Source organism: Miniopterus schreibersii (assembly GCF_964146895.1).
Source record: "Miniopterus schreibersii genome assembly, chromosome: 14".
NCBI lineage: Eukaryota > Metazoa > Chordata > Mammalia > Chiroptera > Miniopteridae > Miniopterus > Miniopterus schreibersii.
The window spans coordinates 53,111,886-53,136,075 of record NC_138114.1 but is presented as its reverse complement, the minus strand read 5'-3'; the positions used below and the strand labels follow the sequence as shown (position 1 = coordinate 53,136,075).

The window sequence follows — 24,190 nt, the reverse complement described above, 5'->3', positions numbered from 1 at the left end:
TTCCTGTCTCCCCGAAGATGGGAGCAGCACAGAGCAGGGCCCAGGCTGTCCTGGGAGCACTGTCCCCAGGCATCGCAGGCCCGGGCATGCTGTGGGTACTGGGCAGGTGCCTGTGGAATGAATGAATGAGTGAATGAATGAATGAGTTTGTGAATGAAAGCGAGTGGAAGAAGACACTCGGTGGGCCTTGCGCCATGCAGGGCATACGGTAACCACTCAGGAGATGCTTGTTCTGGGGGTGGGAGAGACGCTCAGTTCTCCATCCTGTGTTGTTGGGTTGCTGTAATTTCATTGAACAATAAGCATTTATTACCTTTTTTACTTTCATTTGCAAACATAGTAAACGTCCAGTCTCTCCTTCTTGGGGGGGGCCCAGGGGTAAGGGGAAGTCTGGCCTCCCAGGGCCCTGGCTCCGGCCCTAACAGGGGAGGCGGCCCAGGGACAGTGCCCTGCACCTGTGGGACGACCGGCAGCAGTGGGGAGAGGACACTGTGCCGAGTCTCAGGTGTGCTTTCTGCTAACCCTCTGGGCACCACAGGCAGGTGAGGGGCCCAGGACCAAGGGTGAAGGGACTCATTCCCGGGGCCAGGCTCACAGGACCTGTGTCGTAAGCGCTGCCTGGCGCTCGGCTCAGCCAGGCGCACACCCACCTGGCGGGGGTGACTCTGCCTCTATTGAATCTAAAGTTCTAGGAATGTATTTTTAGGTAGATGATGCTTCCAGCCGCCTCTAAGAGTTCATGAAGTTCTTCTTTCCACTTTATCCGCCCTTGGCTAACTGGACAAGCCTCAGTTGTAAGGGAAAACTTACTTTAACAATCCGAGGGCCTGGGCGAGGCCTTCATAATCCAGGGGCGCTCACGTCACGCGACAAATAATCCTTCTCGCTAAGACACGGGCTGGCCACATCCGGGAATGCAAACTCTGTTCAAATAATGATTTAAAAAACACACCACAAAACAAAACAAAAAAGCTCTCTGCCCCAGTGACCCCCATGGAGGGTTTCATTTTCAATGAGGCCTCGCGGTCAGGTGCGTGATTTTCGGAACTCAGACTCACCGGCAGTTTCCCCAGGGCGCTGCTGGGAGGCTGACCGGTTCTCTGGATCACAGGGCACCTGCGTGCGGGTGACAGGCCGTGTCCGGTCAGCTGGCCTCGCGTGAACCCTCCCACTGAGATGCCTTGAGAGCACGTGGGCTTCGGTGTCTCTCGTCCCAGTTTCTCGGGTCCCTTTGAAGATCATGCACCTGACTTCTGGTTTGGGGTCCAGGGTGGAGGTCTGGAATTAGCGTGTCACGACCCCACTCCCCCACGACGTAGGGGTTACTTCTTACGAAGCTTGTACTTGGAACTTCCATAATGATATTTTTATAATCATCAAGTGGCAGGAAATGGATGCTGCCTCCCTGAGATTTTGATCGTGCTAAATGTCACACGGATGGCAGGGATCTTGAAAACACAAGGGCAGTGCTTCAGTTAGTAATTCCCATGGTAACTCATGGAGTGTGCTCCCCCCCCCCATTTCTGTGGCTATTTTAAGTCCTTAAATTGATTTGCATCCCTGTGGAAATGTGCTAGAAGTGTGGACCCGGTTCATCCTTTCTGCGGGGAGTTTGGGGGTTTTCTGCTATAAACCATGTTCTCTGACTCCCTCCCAGGTATTAGCAGTGGCAGGTAAGGCTGGCCCCCCACCAGGAGTGTTTACAGACTCTTAACTTAGGGAGCAGTTGCAGCTTCCTGCTGCATTTCTATTATAGTTTATATGAAAACACAAATACCCAAGTGATTTTCTCCTGAATTCCTCTTACATTATATAAATATACCTGTATTGTAGTGTCCAGACACTAGGTGATAAAACTGGCTCAGTTTGAGCTGAGTGGGGGCGGGGAGGGGGGCCCCCTCCTCGGTGCAGCGGGTCCATCGTTCATTACCTCCGTGCCAGCAGTCGTCGTCGCCCTACTGTGTGTGGAGCGGGTGACGCGGGAATGATTCCCAGTTGACCACATTTGTAAATTGATAAAGAGAAGTTAGTTGATTTCTTGGATAACTTGTACAGCATGAAAAGCAGAACCAGCAGTGATCCAAACCGGCAGATCAAGTCGAAACCGACTCACAGCAAAGCGCACACAGCTCTGAGTGTGGGGGGCCCGGGGCCTTCGCCCAAGCTGTGCACGAGCTCCCGGATGCAGGGTGCAGGGTGACCCCCACACTCACCGCTCCTGGTGGTCTCTCCACGGCCCTCACCCCTCCCTTCCGGGGGACCACTCCCCCGCTTCTAACACCACTCGTTCGCTTTGCCGGCATTTGAAGTTATTCATGTAAATGGACCCGCAGCGCGTGTGAAGTCCGCTGTAATGTTTACTGCACTCCGCGAAGAGAAGAGCCGGGCGCTGTGTGTGCATCCGGTGGCTCTCGGTGGCTCTCGCTGCCTTGGCTCTCGGTGCCCTAGGGATGCTCGTGTGTCCCTGTGCAGGCCCCAGAGTGATCTCAGCGGTCAGTCCTCAAAGGCCACACTCAGACAATGACCGGCTCACACACTGTGTGTCCAGGAGGGCACCACCCCTGTGTAAATCAGTCGTTGAAAATCCGTCATCACGATGCACTCAACAGGGCAGGTGGTGTCTGTGCTGTTAGGAAGTTTTCTGAGTGCTGAAGTCATCTGCGCTCTGGACTCAGCAGCCAAATTGGGGCCACGAGGAGAGGAAGCCACCGTTAGTTCTGAGGGCAGAGGGGAAGGTGGCATTCAGATGTCATCTTCCATGGTGGCCACCAGAGGAGACCTGGTGTCTGGTGAAAGCACAGCCATCTCAACAGCCCCCTCCCAGCCCCAGGGCCCGCCCAACAACAGGCTTTCTTATCCTGGCCTCCGGGAGTCCCACCTCTAACACGCAGTGCCCAGGGCAGGAGGCAGCCCCCATTGTGTCCTGCAGGCCGATGGGACCATTGTTGCGCCTTAATAACCCGTGCCCTGCGCCCCAGGACCAGTTGGGGAAGGGAGGCTGCATTGTTAGCCGGGTGGACTAGGGTCTGTACCGGGCCCTCGCCACGCGCTCGCCCGGGGACCGAGCCCCTGACGCCTCTTTAACTCGGGGTGTCTACTCAGCGGAGCTGGAATAACAGGATCTGGGCGACTGCAGGCATTCGGGGAGCGGGATTTTGTGGAAGCACCTTGCACAAGTGGGCATGCGGCAAGTGCGGCTCGGTTTCCCTGGAGACAAGACAGGGCTGCCATTGTCCCTTAGGTTCGGCCCTAAGCTTCCTGGCTGACTAAGCAAAAATGCAAACACAATGCTCACATTGTGACAAAAAGAATGCCCCCGGGTTTTCAGGAAATGTAAACACTTTCCTGGGGCTCGACTCTGAGACAGCTCTATTTGAGGGCCCGAGTCGCTCAGCTGAGAGGATTTGTGGCAGCGATTTCCCCCCAGAAGACGAGTAGTCCCCTGTCCGTCCCACAGCAGGTATTAATCCCTTAATTGATAAACGCCAGCCTGGGACGTGGCACTAGATCCAAGGCGGAAAGCTGCCGCCTCGGCCTCAGGGTTAAGTTCTGTTTCTGCGTTTCTCTCGCCACCTTATTTTATCGAAAATCTCCTAACAATAACATAGAGCAGGAGGGTGTAAAGCCTGCAGCAGTGACGAACCCTTCCGTCGCTCGGCGCTCCCTGCGGCTGTGTCAGGGACAGAGTGACGCTCGGGCCTGCGCAGGGTCACTGTGCGGCTGAGGTAACAGATGCACTAGATGGCATGTGCTCTTGGCATCGGCGCCCGGAGCGGGCAGGGTGAGGCCAGAGGCCCTCTCTGAAGGTCTAGACGATCAGAGTGAGTGTAAACCAGTCGGTCAGGAGCTGAGGAGCTGCAGACGCACGGGCCCTGGTCCCGAGTGCGGGTTTTGCCCGAGGGCTCGCAGGGCCTAGGGATCCAGAGCCGGGAGCCGCCGGCTCCGCCTCTTGCTGACCGCGTGACCGCCAGGAACTTGCTTCACGGCCCTGGAGCGCGCGTCCTTGGGTTGGTTTCTTTGCCATCACAGTTTCTAATATTCTTTATACTCAGCTGTAACTGCAGGTCCTCCTGTCCTGGGCCTCAGTGACGGTGTGTGGCAGGGCTCAGTCCTCTAAGTCATCTCAGCCGTTCCCATAAAGGCAAAGAAAGGTCATCATGAGGATCAGATGACCCCCTGGACGGAGTGTCCAGCACACCGTCAGTGCCACTGAGCCCTGTGCCTCTGGCTGCACCTCACTGCCAGCCCAGCCCCTCACCGGGACCTCACCTGGACCTCACCGTCTCACCTTCACCGTTTACAAGCTCAAAGCCCAGCGCTGTGCCCTTAAGCAACATCTGAAGCCGTCCGTGACCTCATGTGCAGAGGCCACTGACGTCCAGAGGCGATGCGGGGCCTGCCCAAGGTCACAAGCTAGAAGGTCACCCAGCCGCCCACGGTGGCAGCGGGCAGGGCTGGGGCTTGGGAAGCATCCCCTCTGCCTCTTCCTCCCTCCCTCGGGCTTGGATGACCGGGCAGACCGCTGGCCAGCCTGAGGCAGGGGAGCACCTGGGGCGCCCGCTGTATGTGGGACACACGCGTGGCCCCTCCGACGTCTGCGCGTTGACCCAGATGCCTGGGCTGACACAGGCTGTGGAAGCTGCTCAGACCCACATATTTCAGGGTGATCCCTTGAGTCGTGAAGAAAGAAAACAGTTGTGCTGGAGAAGGACGGGTGCCCCGCCGTCCAGGGCAGAGGAGGGCTGACCTTTGTAGGTGGACAGACAATGCCGGTCAGACATTGCGCGCCTGTTGCTGTGGACCGTCGCGACCGGAGCGCGGCATATTTGTGCCATAACGCGGCCTTGTTCCCCGTGAATGCTGCAGTGTTCCCCCGCGTGGAGGAGGCAGTGCCGGGGGACAGGGCCCCCGAGCTTTCAGCGGCAGCCGGGGGGCGGGGGGGGGAATAGGTGCTTGTCCTCAGGAACTGCAGCACCAAGCCTGGGGACATTTCTTTATTACTATTATTGTTTGAATCCGCACCTGAGGATATTTTTTTATTGATTTTTTTTTCTTTTTTTAGTGAGAGAGAGAGGAAGGGAAAGCGGGGGAGAGAGAAACATCTGTGTGGAAGAGAAACATCGACCCGTTGCTGGGCTGCCTCCTGGGAACCGAACCCACAACCTGAGCCTGTTCACAGCTCAGGGATGTGTGCACCTGGCCACGTGGGGCAGCCCCGTGGGTTGGGGGCGGGGCGGGAAAGCATGAGGCGGGGAGCCCCGCGGTGTGTCTGGACAAAGGTGAAACACCGTTTGTGGGGGTCGGGCCTCTGGAACGCTCCCCCCGGACACCAATGACAAGAAGCACGCCTTGGATCTCGGGGGGACCGCCGAAAGGTGCTAGAGGTAGGAAGGGGACCCCCGGAGTCAGAGGCTGTGTGTGAGCCCTGTGTCGGTCACTGTGGCCCCCCGAGACCCTCTCCCGGGAACTTCCAGGCCCTGACAAGCGACCAGGGCTGTTGTCCGACGCTGTGTTCATCCGCGCCGACCCCGTCGGCACAGTGCCGCTCCCCTCGCTTACTAAGGCAGCCGCTGCTGTGAACTAACAAAACTGCTTGATCCACGCCGGCGGCGAAGGCCGTCAACTCGCCCCCTTGCCGTTCGCGCAGGATTGCTGGTAACTAGCATTTTAATTAACAGCACCCATTGTTATTTTTAAATTAAGGAGCACAATCTGTTTCCTGTCATTCTGGGTCCGTGGGAATAGGGAGCCTCCTGAATAATTATTTGGTGCCCTGGCTCCTCCGCTGGGGGGCCCTGGGGACCGTCGCTTCTCCCTCTGCCGCCTGACTCAGCGCCGGGAAGCAGTGAATGGCCGGAGCGGAGCCAGCGGGGTGTCACTGCGGAGGGTCCCCATCCCAGTGCACTGAGAGCCTGCGACAGGGTCCCTTAAGGTCAGAGTGCATGCTGTTTAATTGCACTATCCGGACTTTAATTCGTGTGCCCTTGCTTTATAAAATGTTAACCCATCGTAAAGCTCACCAGGCCCACCCGTCAGGGCACGTGCCCGAGCTGCAGGCTTGATCCCCGAGGGGCGCGTGGGCGGCGGCCAGCAGATGTTTCTCTCTCCCACCCATGTTTCTCTCTCTCCCTCTCCCTTCCTGTCTCAAAAATCAACAAAAACCTATTTTTTTTAAATAAGGCTTACCTTCTAGATATACTCTACATGTAGAAATATGTGTACAGACATTTTCTACGTGTAAATGTGCATCCCCACATTTTCTGGATGGTGCCGCCCAGCCATCGGAATGAAGAGATGGCGGACACGCCTCCGCTGCTTCGGGCCACGGCTGCGTGTAAAAGAGGTTTGCTTCTGTCTGAATTTGGGAAGATTTCCCAGTCTGTCCACCTCAGGACTGGACAAATCAGACATAATTGTACTGTTTCCCTTGAGTGGAGCAGTCCCGCTGATTGGCTCTAAATGCTGTAGTTTCTTCTTTGCGAGGCGGGAGGTACAGTAATGTGGCCTCGCCTTATCTTGCGCGTGATCGGGACCGAACCCTGCAGCGAGGCCGCTTCCTGTGGGGGTGCCCGCCCAGCCACCCCGCCTGGCCTCCGCCCCCCAGGCTGGGTCCCCCGTTCCACACCCTGACACCACCTCTCCCCCAGGGTCCAGCTGGGCATCCTCCCCGCCTCCGGTCTCTGGAAGCAAGTGGCTGTGCCGTGAGCCCGGGGCAGACCGTGGCCCGCCGGCCCAGGCCTCTGCGAGCCCGGCCGCCGCAGACGCACCTCCCCCCACAGGAAGTGTGTGGCCTGCCTGGGCCTTCGCAGACCTTTCTGTCGCACAGACCGCAGTGGAGCCCTTTCTGGAGTCAGGAGCTCCCCGGGGTCAGCGTCGCCCTCACAGGCTGTGCCCGACACAGATGCGCGGAAAGGGAATTACAGCCTCGCGCAGGGGAAGGGAGACAGAGAAGCCGGACGGTCGGCCCGGGCGGGTGCTGCTCAGGGGCTGGTGCGTCCGCCCGCGCTCCGAGGGGGTCGCGGGTTCCATGCCTGGGCTGCAGGTTCCGTCCCAGCCCTGGTTGGGGTGCTGGCGGGAGGCCACCCGTGGATGTCTCTCTCTCCCGTCGATGTTTTGTTTTTTTTCTCTCTCTCTCCTGTCTCTCTCCCCCTTCCTCCCTCCTTTCCGGTCTCTCTGAAAAAAGCGATGTCCTCGGGTAAAGACTAACCAGAAAGAAAGAAAGAAAAGCCAGGCGGACAGATGTCACCCCAGTGTGGGCTGGATTCCCCCGTGCGGCCCAGCCAAGTGTGGCCTTAGCCGCCCCGGGTCAGGATCCCCCTGCCCTCTGCCTTGCTCCTTGTGACACGAGTCAAGCCTCAGTCTTCTCACCCTTAGAATGGGACTTGGCTTGCCACCGAGGGTTGGCTGTGGGCTGTGGGACGGGCGACATCCGCAGCCAGCCGGGCACCTGGCCGACCATAAATCGAACAGCGTCTCCCCTTCCTGTTTCTGAGGGACGGTGCTGCTCCGGATAAGACCAGGGACCTTTCCACTGTGGAAGGGCTGCCAAGGCCTCCGCCACGACCCCGTCCCCACAGGCGTGGCTGTGTCCACGGGACCCAGCCTCCCCACCCCCACTTAGTAACGGGCTCGTTTCACCGTTTTCAACATTTTGCTCAATTGTGTGTAGCATCTGCCTCAGGGCCTGGGCTGAGGAAGCCTCCCCGTGATAACACGGCTGAGAGGCTATTCTGGTTGCTTGGTTTTCTCTCTACATCTGTGCTTAGAGAGGAGCTGCTGCTTGTGGTTTCAGGCTGACATGTGCGAGCCCCAAACAGATACAATATGTGATCTATTTGTAGAGCCCGCTGGTCTGTGTGTTCTTGCTTTGTTTAAAATAAAACGGGGGGTGAAAGGGGGATGTAGGGGAGGGCATAGGGAGGGTAAATGGTGACGAAGGTGACTTGACTCAGGGTGGTGAACGCGCCGTACAATATACAGGTGATGTGTTATAGGACTGTGCGCCTGAAACCTACATAATTTTATTAACCAGTGTCACCCCAATAAATTCAGTAAAAAAGAGGAAAAAAATAAAAATAACACAGCCCGAGTTCAAGGTTTAATTTAAAATTCTGAGCTGTGTTTGATTGGGATGTAGACGATTGTGTGCATTCATCCATTTAACCAGATGTTGACAGAGCCCACCAGGTGCCAGTGCAACTTGGGTTTTCCTTGGGGTTTGCAGTCTGGTTTGACTCGAGCCTTCAGCCGTGCTTCTGCGTGTGATGAGTTTCTGCTTGTCATTGGGTCTTATTCCACGCTAACGTGGCTCAGCATTTCACTCTAACCTGGCTCAGCACTCCATGCTAACGTGGCTCAGCGCTCCACGCTAACCTGGCTCAGCATTTTACGCTAACGTGGCTCAGCATTTCATACTAATGTGACTCACTATTGCATGGAAGACAGTTTTCAGCATTTCTGTCAATCCTGAAATATTAAGGGCTCCTTCCACTCCTGGCTTGTCCCCATGTCTGGTTCCAGACAGACACCACGTCACTCTCTCCAGCATCTTCTCAGGTTCTTTCTGGGGATTAGAAGGGGTACACTTATAATAAGTTATTCCTACAAAAAAGCAGTTCCCCATCCCCCAGTGATCGCCTCGGTGCTCCTCACCTGCCTGCCATTAGCTGTGTTATACTGGGCTCCCTGGCACTCTGGGACCCCTATGACTGTACATGCTACTCCACAGGTGGATCCCCAGTTGCTTTTTTATAGATGCCTTTGAGTTTTCTATGTAGATAATGATGCCATTTGAAAATTAAGAAAGCATTGTTGTTTTTTCTTTCCAATTTCTCTCTTTTATTTCCTTTTCTTGCCTTATTGCATTGACTAGGACTTCAAGTACAGTGTGAAATATGAGTGGTGAGAGTGGACATCCTTGCCTTGTTCCCAGTAGGAGGGAAGCATTTAGCCTTCCGCCATTAAGAATAATGGTAGCTGTGGATTTGCCCAAATAGATGTAAAATTCCTTAGTAACCAGAACTGTTGTTTTGTTTCTTTCACTCTAAACCTACTTCACAGGTCAGCTTTGTGGTCAGTGCAACCTATTATAATTGTGTAGGGTAGAGTCTTTAATGTCTTTGCTTTAAAGTAATGTAGCCTGGCCCGGCCTTGTGGCTCAGCGGTTGAGCATCGACCTACCGGTCCAGGAGATGGCAGTTCAATTCCGGCTCAGGGCACATGCCCAGGTTGCAGGCTCGGTTCTCAGTAGGGGGTGTGCAGGAGGCAGCTGATCAATGACTGATCACTCATCATTGATGTTTCTACCTCTCTCCCCCTCTCCCTCTCCCTCTCTGAAATCAATAAAAACATATTAAATAATAATACTAATAACGTAGCCTGGCCATGACTAAGATAAGTAGTCTATTTTGGTGGGGAAATGCCAGGTACTACATTAGCTATTTTAAAACAGTGGCGATCAAGTCCAATGTCAAATGCCCGATGACAACCGAGCATGTCTCCAGCCACAGGCAGATACAAACTAAGAGCCCTACTGTGAGACTGCCCTACTGACTGCTCACACAGAACAGGGGAGTCCTGTCTGTCAGCTGAGGGATGGACAGACACGAGGTGGTCTGTCCATGCAAGGGAACAGTACTTGTTCACATAAAGGAATGAAGTGCTAAGATGCTACAACGGGGATGAACCTCGAAAACATTGTGCCAGGTGAAAGCAGCCAGCCACCAATGTCATATATTGTAGGATCCCCTTTATATGAAACGTCCAGAAGAGGCAAATCCATAGCCAGCAAGTAGATCAGCGGCGGCCAGGGTCATGGGGCGGGGAGAGGATGGGCTGGGCTGGGCTGGGGAGCGGGCCGGGGAGCTGATGAGCTAAGGGGCACGGCTTTCTTCAGGATGGTGCGAATGTGGAATGAGATCATGGGGATGGTTGCAAAACTCATGAACATGCTACAACCCATTGAATTGCACCGTTTAAATGGGTGGGCTTTATGGTGTGTAAGTTATATGTCAATAAAACTGTTTTAAAAAGAACATTAGATTAAATTAATGGGGAACTGAGCAAGCTGAATAATTCACTGGGGCGGGGGGCCACCCCGAGCAGGTTGTAAGCGGCCGTCTCCAGAGGAGATGGGCTGAGGGGGCTGCCTCCTGGGCGGGGGGGGGGGGTGCAGGCTACAGGAGGAGCCCCTGACGGGGGGCGGGGCGCCTTGGGGGCTACACACCAAGCATTTCAGATCTGGTCGGCCACCACCCTCCACCATCAATGGACGACCAGATATCGCAGGAGAGTTGGGGGAAGGACCCTTTTGAAAGCTGATGATTTCAGCAAAAAGCATTTATGGTCCCGCGGATCAGGGGGCCTCAAGGAGACCCGGACAGTGAAGCCAGAGTGGGCACGTTCCAGCAGAGACGCAGACAGGGAAGGCGCTGGGATTAGCACCTCCGCCCGCTGACCAGCAGACTGACTCTTTCTTTTCCAGGCCGTAGCCAGTGTTGTCCTGGGGTGAGTACAAACTTTATGAACATTATTTCTGATGTGTAGTCAACTGCCCAAACAATGTGTGGGGCTTAACTGTTCGAGAAACATTGTTTTCTAGAGAAAGAGGGCCAGACAGTCAGAGCTTGATGTTTGAATTTTATGCCTTAATTTGCTCGAACGGGCTCGTATCACACTGCTTGGTTTGGGGTGGGGTTGTGTGTGTTTTTTGGGTTTTTTTGGTGTTTAAAATCTGGCGCAGCTGTTCGGTGTCCTGAAATGTACTGTTGAGGACACAGTTTCCATGGGCTTTCCTTTCTCTAGCTTGTCCCGACTTCGTAGAGGGCCTTGTCTTATCTCGGCCACACACCTTCAGTGACCTTTAGGAACCGGTGGTATCGGTGGCAGTGGCTCCTTGCATGATCTGCTGTGGGGAAAACTCCTGAAAAGGAGTTTTTCTGGTTAAAAAAGAAAGAAAAGAAAAGCGTGGTTGTAATTTTATGCCTTGTGAGGTCCAGGCCACAGTGCATGGTGTTGAGGTCCCAGTATTTAGACAAAGAAGCACCAAATCTTTTTTCTGTTCTACATAGTCAACTTAGTGGGCTTAAGCTCCCTAAAGAGATGGAAGGGAGAAGGTCTGAGAGCGTTGGACGCGGCCGCAGATGTGGGCAGGTGGCACCTGGTCAGCGATGCTCACTTTTAGTGAGACCCTCGTAGTGGGACCAGACGTGGGCTACTAGGAAGCTTTGTGTTTTAAATGCCTCGCCTTGTTCGAAATGCCTGGACTCTGCTCTGAATTATCCTAAGGTCAATGGGTCAGTTATTGTGGGGGACGCCCTCCTCTTTTGGGGGGATGCCCTTCATGGCTGTATTTCCTCTGGGTGTAAATGCTTATGGTTCGTCCTGGAGCGATTCAGTGCATTTTCGGTGCGGGGACTGTTGCTGTCTCGAAGGAATGCCGGATATAGTCAGCCGTTTGCCAGGGTGCGGAATAGGAAAGTCTCGTTTGCCGCCTGCTGAGCCAGTCCTGTTGTCCACCTTCTCTGTCACATCGTCATTGGATGCTGTCCCTTCTGCATGGCATGATCTCCTTGGGCAGGCGTCAGCCGTGGGGTCAAAGGGCAGGATCGTTACTGGAACGATATTCATGGGATGGAGACTCGGTTACGAGAGGTCTGCACTCCCCCTGCCTCCGAGTCCTAAGCCAGAGGTAGTGGCTCGTTCACGCGGGTTTGAATGGGTGTATAACATGCTCGTGGAAAGCAGCAGGTCCCCACCATGCTGGGGAAATGTCACCGTCCAGAGGTCACTGAGCGTCAGCCGGGAGTGACTCCTTCCTGCCGCTGGGGTCAGGACGGAACAGCAGACTGGATGTGTAGCCCGCGGCGTTTCCATTGCTAAACGCCTGAGACTTGTACCAGAGCTCCCGGATTTGAACTCGCAGAAAATGATTTCGTTTCTCACTTGTGGAATTAGAAACTTGCTTTTGAGACTGTTAGAACTAAATAAATAAATAGCTCACCCTGAGCAGGGAAGGGTGTCCTGAGGTTGGAGACTGTCCCCAGCCTTCGTCCCCATGTGGTCAGCTGGCTGCAGAGGGGGCCCGGTGGCCACCTGCCGAGTGAGCTCAGAGCTGTGTCTGCCTCTGTTTTCTCCTGCCAGTCACTTCCTAGGGTTAGCGTGACACTGAAGTGAGGTGACTCGAAGTTAGCACTTAAAACTGCTGTTGTTAAAATCACCACGAAATTCTGGCATTGTTTTCAACTTTTAAAGAAGGCGTTTACCGGGGTGGCAGCGTGAGTGCCGGGACTCTCATGGGTGTCAAAAGGACTTTCCCTTTCTAGCCATAATCCCTCATTTTTCATTAAATAAACCAACACTATGTTAATAATTGAATTTTTTTTTTAGAAAGAGTCAAATTTTTCTCAGTTGGACTGGATAAAGAGGAGTCTTTTTAGCACAGCCACCCATTCTTACATTTTTCCTTTTTTATTTTCTTCTATTTAAAAATAAGCTTAGGAAGCAATACTATAGTTCTTATTGATCATTTGATCTGGCTGAAGTTCCCTGGAGGGAAGAATGCTCGCAACTCTGTGGCTCTCAGCTGCATACTATTTAAATAATGCAACGGAGGAGCTTCAGAATGAAGGATGTATGGAAGGCCCATGCTTAAGGTTTAACTATTTCCTCCGAGCTCTTTGAGGTGTTACATTGTTACACCAAAGGGTATCCCCGGCAAGTAAGATGAAATGATACTGTATCTGACTGTTCCACTTTGGTTCATGGAAATACCAAAGGAATAAAAGAAACCTAAATGAAGTGCTACTAAGTAACAGAGCATTTTGTCCTAAATTTAACCGAGACCATTCATTCACCAGCCTTGTCCTCTGGCAGGATCCATCTTCCTCCTCCATCCGTTTCAATAGGTGTGACTGACTTGTCCTCTGAGTCATTTTTCCTCCTTCGTGTTGGTCTGAATGGCCACCATGGCAGGAACAAAACAGAATCTGAAAGTTTTTTAATGAAGCAAGCTCTGCCGGGCAGGCAAACCGCTCGGAGCACGCTGACCCACCTCGGCTGGGGTCCCGTTTATGCGGACGGGCCTCAGCCGCGTCCTGCGCCGGTTCTGTATCTGCAGAAAGACGCGAGATGTGCACAGCACAGATTTAAAAACTTCCCACGAGATCTGGCTCCTGCTTCCTTCCTTTGCCCTGTCCCTGGGTTTTTATTAGCATCCTTGGATTCCACGGGTTTCCTTTCTGAGCAAAAATTGTTCCTCCCTGCAGAGAAGTGAGTCGCCCAGACGCTGCATGAGAAGCTGCCAGCCAGGTGGCAGGGTGCGGCTGGGTCTGATGGTGACGAACATCCATCCCTCGTTTATTTCCATTTCCATTCCCCCCAGGAAAGTTCCAACATTCTTCCAAGAAGTGCCCCTAAAGGCGTTTACTAAGTAACCATTTGTCATGTAGCAAAGGCCCCGGATTAGCAGTCACAGTTTCCACTCCGGGGAATATGAGCACCGCTCTCCTATATAAACTCCCGTCCGTGCCGAGCTCCCAGCAGACCCAGCTCAGAGCCGGAATTCTCCTTCTGGAAATCCCGTGGCAGCGACAGGCAGGAAAACATGGGTCCTCGCCGGCCAGGAGGGCTCCCCGGCGTCCTTCCAGGAGGAGAGGTAAAGGGAAGCTCCGAGGAGAACCTGTCCTGTCGCCTGGGATTTATATTGTGGTTGCTTGTAATAAAATTCCTGAGTATTTAAAATTGAGGTTCAAGACTATTGCCAGGAAGCTCTCATGAAATGAGCACTTGGCAGGCGGCTCTGTGCACCTCGTCCAGCCCTGAGCAGGAAATCTGGGTGTGTTTCAGGAAACCCTTTTGGTCCCCGCGGTTCGGCCAGGCCGGGCCTGCGGAGAGGAGCCGGCTGCCTCAGGGCCGCTGGGCTGTCAGGCTGCCAGGAACCCAAGGGGGGGCCCGCCTCGGAGGAAAACGGCCCCCGAGCATTGTCGGGCCCCGGCTGGCCGGCCAGCACGTCAAAATCCCACCCGTTGGAAGCCGGCGTTTCCTATTTTTATCAGCCGAGCCGCCCTCCTGATTTTCCTCACCAGCAGGATTTGGGAAGTGGCATTTTAGTTCACGGTGATATGGTGAGAAAGTGGGAGGCACCAGGGCCGCAGGTCCAGGGTTGGTCCTCCGGGAGCCGGTGTCCAGGGCCACGGGGGGGGGGCCGACGCTCTGCGTGCAAGGCTGTCCCCAACCTTGTAGGAGCAGATGGTGTCGCCAGCTGCGGGCCCGGCTGACCGCCGAGGAGTGACACTGGGTGGAGACGGGGAACTGATGGATTCTTTCCCGTGTGAGTGACAGAGAGATTTCTCAGGCCCGAGACGCAGGGTCAGGAGTGAGCTCTGGTGGCAAATGGGAGGCACGTGGACCAGTCCCCATTTGCTAGGGGGACTCGCCCCAGCTTCTGTCCCATCCACTGGGGACATTCATCCGCAGGATATCAGAGGCATTCGGCTTAAAAATAGCCGATTTGGAACGACTTTTAAAAACTGCTTATTATGATGCAGAGTTTATTATAAAGAATTTAAAATGTGGGGAAAAGAAAGATCCCCGTGGAATTGCTGAACAAAAGCGTGTTGCGTAATGGGCTCGCTGAGTCGATTTTCTTCTGTGTTCTGAATGGAAGTGAGAATGAACAGAAAAAGCAAAACTTGCATCTGTGTTATTTTACGATGGGGGCTGATTGAATTCTAACAACTTTAAAAAATATATGTTGGCAGTATTTAACGATTTCAAACAGCTCTACCCAGATCAATCTGCGATAGGAAACGGTGCAGTTTTGTCCTCAGGATATATATACTTTTTTAAAGCTACCATGTTACCACGTTGCTGCAGAGAAATTACGTTTTTTAAAACGTTATGTTGGTGGAAATGTCTAGTCACAAAAACAGGACTTGGTTTATTTCCTGTTTTTCTGGATAACTTAAATGAAATGCCTTATGCTGAAAAGATAAATCGCATCGATGACGCGTCACGCGCAGGGAGAGCAGGTGACAGTTGGCAGAGACCCTCAAGTTCTTCGCCTTGTTTGGGCTCCGAGGTGCCCGGAGGCCGTCTACCTGTGCGCCCCCACCTCCGCCCCAACGATGAGAAACAGGCAGGTGGGCTTGTGGCGGGCCCCTCGCGGTGTCCCCTGCGCTGTGCCCGGTGTCCTCTCCTCGCCGCCGCCGAAGGGGAGGTACCCGCCCGCCGAAAGAAAAAGATTTTCCGTTATGAAAAATGTTAATTTGCAGTTCAGGGAATAGAGCGCGTTAACCAAAAAAACAAAAACAAAAACATATCCCGTGGATTCTGCGGTCTGCTGGTAGATAATTATATTTTGGAACAATTCTCCGATCGCCCGAGTTGATCTTGGCCAGGGCTCCCAACTGTTTCCGCATGTTACCTGCTGACCAAACCCAGTTTCTAATCTCTCTTCACACACCCGCCGGGTTTCCTTTCCGATGCCCGGCCATGCGTGGCCCGTCTGCCCACCCGCCGGCGCTCGCCCCCGCGGGCCCAGGCCTGTGCGAGCTCTTGAAAGCCGAGGCCAGGGATCCGGGTCTGGGCGTGATGTTCACGCGGGAGCCTGGAAAAGGAGCGGACAGATTGAGAGCTTAGTTCCCGAAGGCTGAATGAGTTAGAGGCGTCCCGAGCCACACTTCTTTCTCTAAAAAGATGGGGGAGAAATTTTATTTTATTTTTATTATTATTTTTTTTAATATATCTTTATTGATTTCCGAGAGAGGAAAGGAGAGGGAGAGAGAGAGACAGAAACATCAATGATGAGAGAGTCACTGATCGGCTGCAGCCCGCAAGCCGGGCATGTGCCCTGACCGGGAATCGAACCCCGATCGCCTGGATCCCAGGTGGACGCTCAACCGCTGAGCCACGCCCGGCCGGGCGAGAAATTTTAAAAATTCTCTCCAAGGCATCAAGTTCTGTGATCCCAGGCGATGCTCCTGTTGGTTTTCCGCTGACAACACAAATGCCCCGGAGCAGCCCCCTGCGTGTCCCGCGTGCCTGGGGCCGTGGGTCCCCGCCACCGCCTTCCCCCCGGGGTGCCGAGCACGGCATGGCCTGCGCGGCTATAACCTGCACTTTGAAAGCCACCCGTGGCTTTTTCTCGACCCTGTTTCTTATCTGGATTTGCTCACCCGCGGCCTCCCGGAAGCAGCAGGAACCTACCGGGAAGGAGGGCTTTACTGATGGAAAAACATTTTGGAAAGCAGCTGCGTTCTTTCCACCACGTGGCTCGTGCGCGGGACGGACGGGCGGGGGACCCTGGGCTCCGATGTTAAAGCTGGAGCAGGAGCGTCAGGTACTGAGACGAAGGCACGTGGCCCGCTGTCCTGAGATCTGTTCGGGGACCTGATGGTTTCCTCAACCTGAAGAAGCGGCCCCTGGGAAGACGGGTCAGTTCATCTTGTCGGAAACCATGGAAACGCCCAGCGAGTGCCCGTCTTCCGGGAGCTTTCAGCATGAGACAGGCTGGGGCGTGTGTGGCTGGGCATGTGGGGCTGGGCCGTGTGTGGCTGGGCGTGTGTGGGGCTGGGCCGTGTGTGACTGGGGCGTGTGGGGCTGGGGCGTGTGTGGGGCTGGGCGTGTGTGGCTGGGGCGTGTGTGGCTGGGGCGTGTGGGGCTGGGGCATGTGTGGCTGGGCCATGTGTGTGGCTGGGGCGTGTGTGGCTGGGGGGGTTGGCGGGATGGAGTCGTGTCCCGAAGGCTCACAATGGGAGCGAGGTCCCCTTCAGGGGCATCACTGTTTCCAGGACCTGCGCTCGGCCCCTCCCAGGGCGAAGCCACACTGACACTCTGTGATGCCGTTTCCGTCGTGGGCGGATTTATTTAATTTTTAATGAGTGATTCACTACCCAGAGCTGTATGTTTCTGAGCTGAGGATTAAGTCATGTTTCCTTTGAAACACGATGTTTGAGAATAACCTGAGCGCTGCCTCCTCTGGGTGTTTGGGACGAGGGGACGCGGTGACATCCCCAGGCTCTGAGGCACTGCGGTGATGATGTCAGCCTGCGAGCCTGGTGCTCTCCCGCAGAGGAGCCCGCGCCTCGTTACACCTTCCAGGCTGGTCCTTTCTGTAAGGATGTTTTTGAAAACTCTGTAATTTTTTAAAACAGTGTCTTCACGTTACCACAAACCCGTTCCACGTGGGGAGCCGTGTGTCAGGTTTCCCCAGCGGAAACCCAGTAACATCATCCATTTCCCTGTGTTTGTCACGCTTCCTCCCATCCACTCTGTTTACTCCAAGCGGCCTCCCTCCGCCCAGCTGGGGTCTGGCCACCCCTGGTCCATCACCGCGTCTGACGACAGCTCCGGGGCTCGTCTCGGTCACGAGCTGTGAGCTCCTCTCAGGCTCGCTCCTGCCTCCACGCGCCCCAGTGCCCCCTTCAGAGGAAGGCGGGTGCGGCCCCCCGTCTGTAGGGACCCATCCCGCCTGCCTGGCCGGGCACAGACCAGTGAGCCGGGGACACGCGCTCAAACCGCGAACCTCGTGCCCGGGACCCAGCGTCGGGTTACACGTGCTGCCTGGGAAGGTGGGCAGAGACCCGAAAGGCCCAGGGGGCCGGAGATGGTACAGACCAGAGAGCAATGAGGGGGATTTGGGGGAGCGGCGGGGAGGCGGGGTGCTCAGTGGAGTCAGTCTGGTAGAAACAACAGGACCAGGAAAGGAGTGGAGGTGAGGGCGGGGCGAGGGGACCCCCCCATCAGGGCTGCTCCCCATTCTCCAGGCCCAGGGAAGCTCAGGAAATACCCGGCCCCTGAGGGCCTGGACCAGCCGCCTCAACTGCTTCATCTGCTGATGGGCCCCCAGAAACCGGGTACCGAGTTCGAAATAGAAGCGCCTCCTCTAGAAACTCAGGCGCCTGGTCCGAAACCCAAGTATCGCACCAAGTCCCAAGTCCGGGCGTTTGCGACGGTGGTGCAGGGGAGCCTTTGTTATTCCTCAGGACGTACTGACCCCGTCGGAGAGTCATCTATAAGGTTAAAAGAAAACCGTTGACTTGTTTTATTTCATCGAGGCTGCAGTGTGTTTTATAAAAATTTGTCTGATATACGTGTAACAGCGTGTCCAAGGACAAGAGCAGTGTCCTTGGGAAATTTGAAAAACCGTAAAATCTCCGCTAGTCGCAGGGCCTGGCGTCCTGACGGATCGAGAGCAGCCGGCGACGGAGGAAACGGGCTCAGGGGAGTTTCTGATCCGATCGCAGGTTCTGTGAGAGGCAGAGGCCCAGCCTCAGCCGGGCTCCGCTGCCCTGGCCTGAGCTGCTCGACTCCGCGGGAAAGGGCTTCCTTCGAGGATGCGCTTAGAAGCGGATTCGATGCTGATCTTGGGGAATGAAAAGCCAGCTTCAGAGAGGGGCCTGATGACGCAGAGCTGTCAGCTCAGCTGTCGAAAGGCATTTTTTTTCAGACTCCCGTCCTGTGCTTCCTCGTGATTTGTGTGACGCGTGACACAGAACTGGGAATTAACGTTGGGTTAGAGCCTCGCAGAGGGGGCGGGAACAGTGGGTTTGATTGGGCCCCCGCCCGCCTGCCACATGTGGGGGGGTCAGCCTCCCCCCCAGAGGACAGCAGTGTCCCAATTGTCTTGGAATCCCCGGGGACGCCCGCACCTAGCTGACCTCAGGACTCGCCGGCTGATGATCTGATCGAGTGAAGGCGCTGGCGCGGGCCGTGGGTGCAGTGGAGGGAAGGCGCTGGGCAGGGAGCTACCTTCGCAGCCTCCAGCGCCGGGCGGCACTGGGCACGACCGCCCGGCTGCGTGAAAGGCTGGATCTCTCGTTCAGAAAAGCAGGAAAAAGCCTTTTCTTTCTTCTGCGGTCTCTCTCCAGACCTATCGGAGTAGCTTGGGTTTTGGGTTTTTTTTTTTTACTTTCTATTTAATGTCGTGCTCCCTGGGCCCGGGGACACTCCCAGACGGTGAGACCCTCGTCTTCCCAGACCCCACCCTGCAGGTGGAGTGTGCGACGGGACCAGGACGGGGACAGCCCAGACCCCAGGCCTGAGTCCAGGCTCCAAGCCCAAGGCACAGGGGCTGTTGTCCCATCAGATTGCGCTTAGAAAACAAATCCAGAGATAAAATGGTTGGGAGCTGAAAGGACATTAAGCTCCACACACTAAGCCCCGTGGGGGGGGGGGGCGCTGGTGACTGCCCCAAGCTCACACCCCGGAGGCCACCCCTGGCCTGAGAAGTGATGGTCAGAGCACTGGACTGTTGCTGTGGCTTTGTGATAGGGATTCCTTCCCTCGGGAACGTGACCCACTGGGCGCTAGGGCTTTAATTCTCCCGATTGCATCACTATGTTCTAGAAAGGTCTCTGTCATTGTTATTTGGGGCGGCCGTATCTGTTCACGCTCTCGCTCACCCGAATCCGGGCCTCACGTGCCCGGCATCTCCCCGTCTCCCTGCGGCAGATGTAAGGAGTGTTAGTAGCCGCCCGTCCAGCACTTGCACGCAGAGACGGGGTCCGCGGACCCAGAATGGCAGCACGGACTGCCCAGCAGGTGCCTAGCTGGTGCCCAGGGCCCGCTGGCGGGTGGGAACTTGACAGCACCCAAAGCTTCCTGTGGTCTCATAAGCAGCTCTGTGCAGGAGAGGGTTATGAATACCTACGGGAAACCTTGTCCTCCAGCGATGCTGCGATAGTTGACTGGTTCTCCGGATGGCGTAACGGGGCCTGGAGCAAACGTTGCTTGGAGTTGCCGCGTTAAAGGGAAATTCTCAGGTCAGGAGGCTAATCATCCCCACGGCCTCAGGGCGCATTCGGTCCGTGTGCACACTCACGCCGCGCGCACCTGGGTGTCGGCGCTTCCTTTCCGAGTTCGGCAGGCGCCCACACCACGGCCCCTGTCGCCGCCAGCCTGGGTGCTGAGGCGTCTAGTTTCCCCAGGAAAGTCCAGTTCACCCCGTGGACGCCTCGTTGCCAGGAACCGGCGTGTTCGCCATTCGTCTCAGGATGAAGGAGTCTCGTGCGTGTTCCCAGAGTGGACGTGGAGCGGTGGGTGATGTCTGATTATTGGGAAGGGAGACGATCCTCGAAGAAGGACACGCGGTGCCGGACGCTTCCTTTGCTCCGCAGCGTATAACTTCACCCACGTTTCGTCAGAGGCAGTTCAAGGGGCTAAAAGCACCCATTCGTGTGACAGGACGTAAAGGGGGGAATCGCGAAGCCTGGCCTGTTAACACAGTTTCTTCCACAACAGAAAACAAACAGCTGGAGGGTCTGGGGCGGGGCCGGCTTTGGGGGAACACCGGTGGGTGCCCGGACTTGGCCCGCGTCACACAGACTTGGGATCATTATTAATTCCGATTGCTCAGGACTCTAATAACCGTGAAATCTCCGGCTGAAGAGTCTCCTTCAGCGTTTACACCTGAGGCATCCCCAGGTTTTCTAACTGTGGTACCCGAGTCTGGAACCCGCGCCAGTGAACGCCCATCCACCCACTCATCCATCCGGCCCTCGACCCAGCCTCCACCCTCAGCTCATTCCACCGCGGCAGCCGAGCTCTGGAAACTTCTCCCCGGGGAGGGGGAGGGCGAGGGCGAGGGCGAGGGGGGCAGCCTCAGCCGCCCCCGGGCTCCGCGGGGCGCGCCCTGCTGCGGGGAGCTCCCGTGAGCCCGCAGCGCCCCTCCTCCAGGAAGCGGGTGTAGTCAGAAGCGCGCCATCGTGGTGGCGGCCCTGGACCGGGGCGCCCGCGGCATTCTTTCCTGTGCGGGGAAAGCTCTCTTTCTGTTCCGACAACAACAAACCTTTCAGCCTGAAGCCTGGCCGGTCCTCAGAGTGTCCTAGCGAGAAAGAGAAAGAAAAAGGGAAAACCAGGCAACAACCAAACAAATACGGGGACAGAGAAGACCGGCGCCTGCAGGTGGCGTGCCTCGGGCTCAGGTTCATTTAATGAATTTGGGCCCAACTTGGATGTAGCGTTTTCCTTGAGGTTTGACTTCGGTAGATGACCCTCCTTTTCCAAATAGCAGCCTCCAGCCCGGCCGGCGTGGCTCAGGGGTTGAGCGTCGACCCAGGAACCAGGAGGTCGCGATTCGATTCCCGGGCAGGGCACGTGCCCGAGTTTCGAGCTCGATCCCCAGCAGGGGGCAGGCAGGAGGCAGCGGACCAATGACTCTCCTCACTGATGTTTCTCTCTCTCCCTCTCTCCCTTTCTCTCTCTGAAATCAATAAAAACATATTTAAAAAACCAAAAAACAACAAATAGCCTCTGAAGTTCAATCCAGGAGACTAATCCCCTGTGAAGGACACCGTCCTACCAGGAGCCCAGGCCAGCCCTCAGGACCACTTGCAGTGGGAGCTGGAGACGGCCGACTGCTGGCCCCAAGTGTCCAGATCAGCTCGTGTTTGCTCAGGAGGTAAAGCAGTGAGGCCCACGTGCCCCCGCGGGACGCTCCCGCCTGCCCTCTGAGGCGGGGCTGAAAGGGGTGGACACTGTCCCTCAACCTGGATTCAAGGGCTCAGACCTCAGAGGACCAGCATCCAGGGAAAAGGAGAGGTCAGCACTTGACACGTCCGTCTTAGGAAGCCAGGGCTTGAAGATGGGTTTCTGTTACTAGCTGGTTCCAATTAATAGTATGTGTTGTTGTTTTTTATTAGTATTTATTCTACGTTGAATTTACTCCCGGGCCGGAAGTGTTTGTTTCTCCACTGTCTTCTGGGCTATCTTCTGACTTAAGGACCATCTGCCCTTTCTCAGTGGGATCACCTCCGTGTGACAGGGAGGGCGTATGTGTGGGTCAACCTGCCCACGGGCTCTGTGAGTTCTGCGTGGCATCTTGGGAGCTTTGTTCGCCTGAATGTGCTCGACGACCGGAGAATCTACACCCTCGAGCTCAGCATTGCTCTCTGCATTTTTAAGCATGTGCAGCAAAAATTCAGCACTCTTTTTGGGCCACCGACCCTGCGTCCAGCCCCACTGTTTCTCCTGGGCGCACCTCCCAACCCCACCGAGGAACGATGGAATGGCACACGCCGCTTCTGTAAAGCGACGCCCTTCAGGTAGTTGGTGGCTTTCGGATACGCATACATACCCTCGATGGCCTGGGCCATTTCACGAGTGTTCTTAAGGTGAACACGGAGATTTGAACCTCTTGATTTGCGTGATTTTGTGGGGGTTTCTGAGTCAAGTGAACAGCGCACCATTTTCAGAGGCCACCTCCGGCCGCTTTCGGGAAGAGCGTGTGTCTCTTTTTTTTTTTTTAAGCCAGACTTAAAACACAAGTGGGAGACCTCAGGCATTAACATAGGTACGTGTGTGTGTGTGTGTGTGTGTGTGTGCGCGCACCAACAACTAGAGAGCAAGAGAGGAGCGCTGAGCTGTTGCCCCAAAAGTGAGGGCCCATGAATGCGAACCCCCAACAAAAGGTTTAGTGCCTCATTTCCAGTCATGTTACTTTTATGTTTTGTAAGAAGCGTTTCTCAAGTCTCTGGACCTAGTAAGAAATACCCCCTGACATGAACAAAAGGAGGCGAATGAAGGCGTTTTACGACGCCTCTCCCTGTTGACGTGGCTCTGGAGGCCGCGCTGTGCGGGCGTGAAGCTAGGCCTTCGCCAGCTAAGCCGGACGTGGCCAGGTGTTCGTTTCGGGAAACAGATGGTCCGAGGGGAGCGCGCCGGGGCTGAGGCGGGACGGCAGCAGCGATGCCGCGGCGCCACCATGGCCACGGCAGGACCCGCGGCCCCTTCGGGAGTCAGAGAGCTCGCCCCTCCTGCTGCGGGCCAGCACCTCAGCCGTCAGCCTCAGATGGTTTGCGAGGATTGTTTCAGAAATGTCTTATCAACCAAACATGAACGAGAAGCGGCGTTTTCAGAAAGTAAGTGGATTTGCAGACAACTGGCCTGACCATCTAAGTCGCCAAGGAATTCAGGCGTCGCCTGGAGAAGCTGAGCGTGAAATACTGCAGGCGGTGGGCCCGGGCGCCCGCTCTGAGCCTGGTCCGTGGTCCTGCCCGCAGAGCGCACCTCTGGGACGGCTGCTGGGGCTGTCGTCACCCGAGGCAGGGACGACCGGGGAGTAAATGGCACAGAGCCTGCCACTGCCCTTGGCACAGGACGGTGCTCAGTAAACTGCTGCAGGTCTCGGGGCGGAATGGAAGCGAGAGCCCGGGCTGCCCTGGGAGCGGGGATGGTACCAGGCCAGCACCAGGGAGGACGCAGCGGGCGAGCTCCGGGCCGCGCGCCGCTCGGTGCCCCGCCGGGCTGCCCGGGAGGCTGGGGGCCGGGCACAGCTGTCCGCGCACCTGTGTGGCGCCCGCCCCGCAAACCACAGCCGCGGGGCTGGCGCCGCTCAGGAAACCGCCGCGTTGCCGCGGTGTGGCTCGCCCGTAGCACGTGAAATGCAGAGGCTGTCGGAAACCTCCCGCCTTGTCCCGAGAGGGGAACCTGGTGGGCCCCGGCAGCAGCGGAGCTTCGGGTTTGGGGAACAGGCTCGAGCGTGAAACCCGAGGGTGCGCTTCCCTCTCTACTTTAGGAAGCGCTTTGAACAACAGAATCAGGTTGTTTGGATAGGAGACGTTCGCTCTTCCAGCACCGTCGTGACGGAAACAGACGGTTCCTTCCGCCGAGTGGAGAAGGCAGAATAGAAGAATTTCACCTTTAAACCTGATTTGGGGACGGGCACTGAAGATGGGCGTCCTTTACGCGCCCTTCAGTTTAGGTGCTTTCCAATCCAGCCCTGCCTCGGACGCGTCCTTGAGAAAGTATGACATTGGCAGTCACTTCCATTTGGAGACGAAACCCGGGCACGGCGGAGTCGGGGTTGGGGCTCTCCTTGCCCTTGGCCGTGGGTCCTCCTTCCCGGCCCAGGGCACCCCGGGTCCTGACTGTGCCACCAGGAAGCCATCGGCAGCAGCCAGGCACCGGCCTGCGTGGCTCCCGGCAGCCGGACTGGGCTGTCTGCCTCCTTTCCCACTGATTTATTTGAAACTTAATAAGAAGTCACTCCACCTCTGCGAATCGTAAATTTATTTTCGAGTGTGTATTTCAGCTAGAAACGAGCGACCCCTCCTACCCCTCCGTCCTGCCGCGTGCTTGGCCCTGGTGTGTAGTGACATCGCCTGAGGCCCGGAACGAGGCCTGCCAAGGAAATGCCACGTAAATAACGCATCGCCTGCGCCTCGGCCGCGGCTGCCGGCACGGACACGCC

At 55.9% G+C, this 24,190-nt stretch overlaps 1 protein-coding gene across 3 annotated transcripts in view; it reads left to right on the top strand.

Moving 5' to 3' along the window:
- PTPRE (protein tyrosine phosphatase receptor type E) overlaps positions 1 to 24,190 on the top strand; it is a 101,292-nt gene that overhangs the window by 29,763 nt on the left and 47,339 nt on the right. For 2 of the 3 annotated variants that reach the window (XM_081157674.1, XM_081157672.1), the window contains exon 2: positions 10,484 to 10,506. The exons of the other annotated variant lie outside the window; for it this stretch is intronic. The gene's annotated coding sequence lies outside the window, so the exon portion shown is untranslated. The remainder of the gene's footprint in view (positions 1 to 10,483; positions 10,507 to 24,190) is intronic. 3 annotated transcript variants of the gene reach the window in all.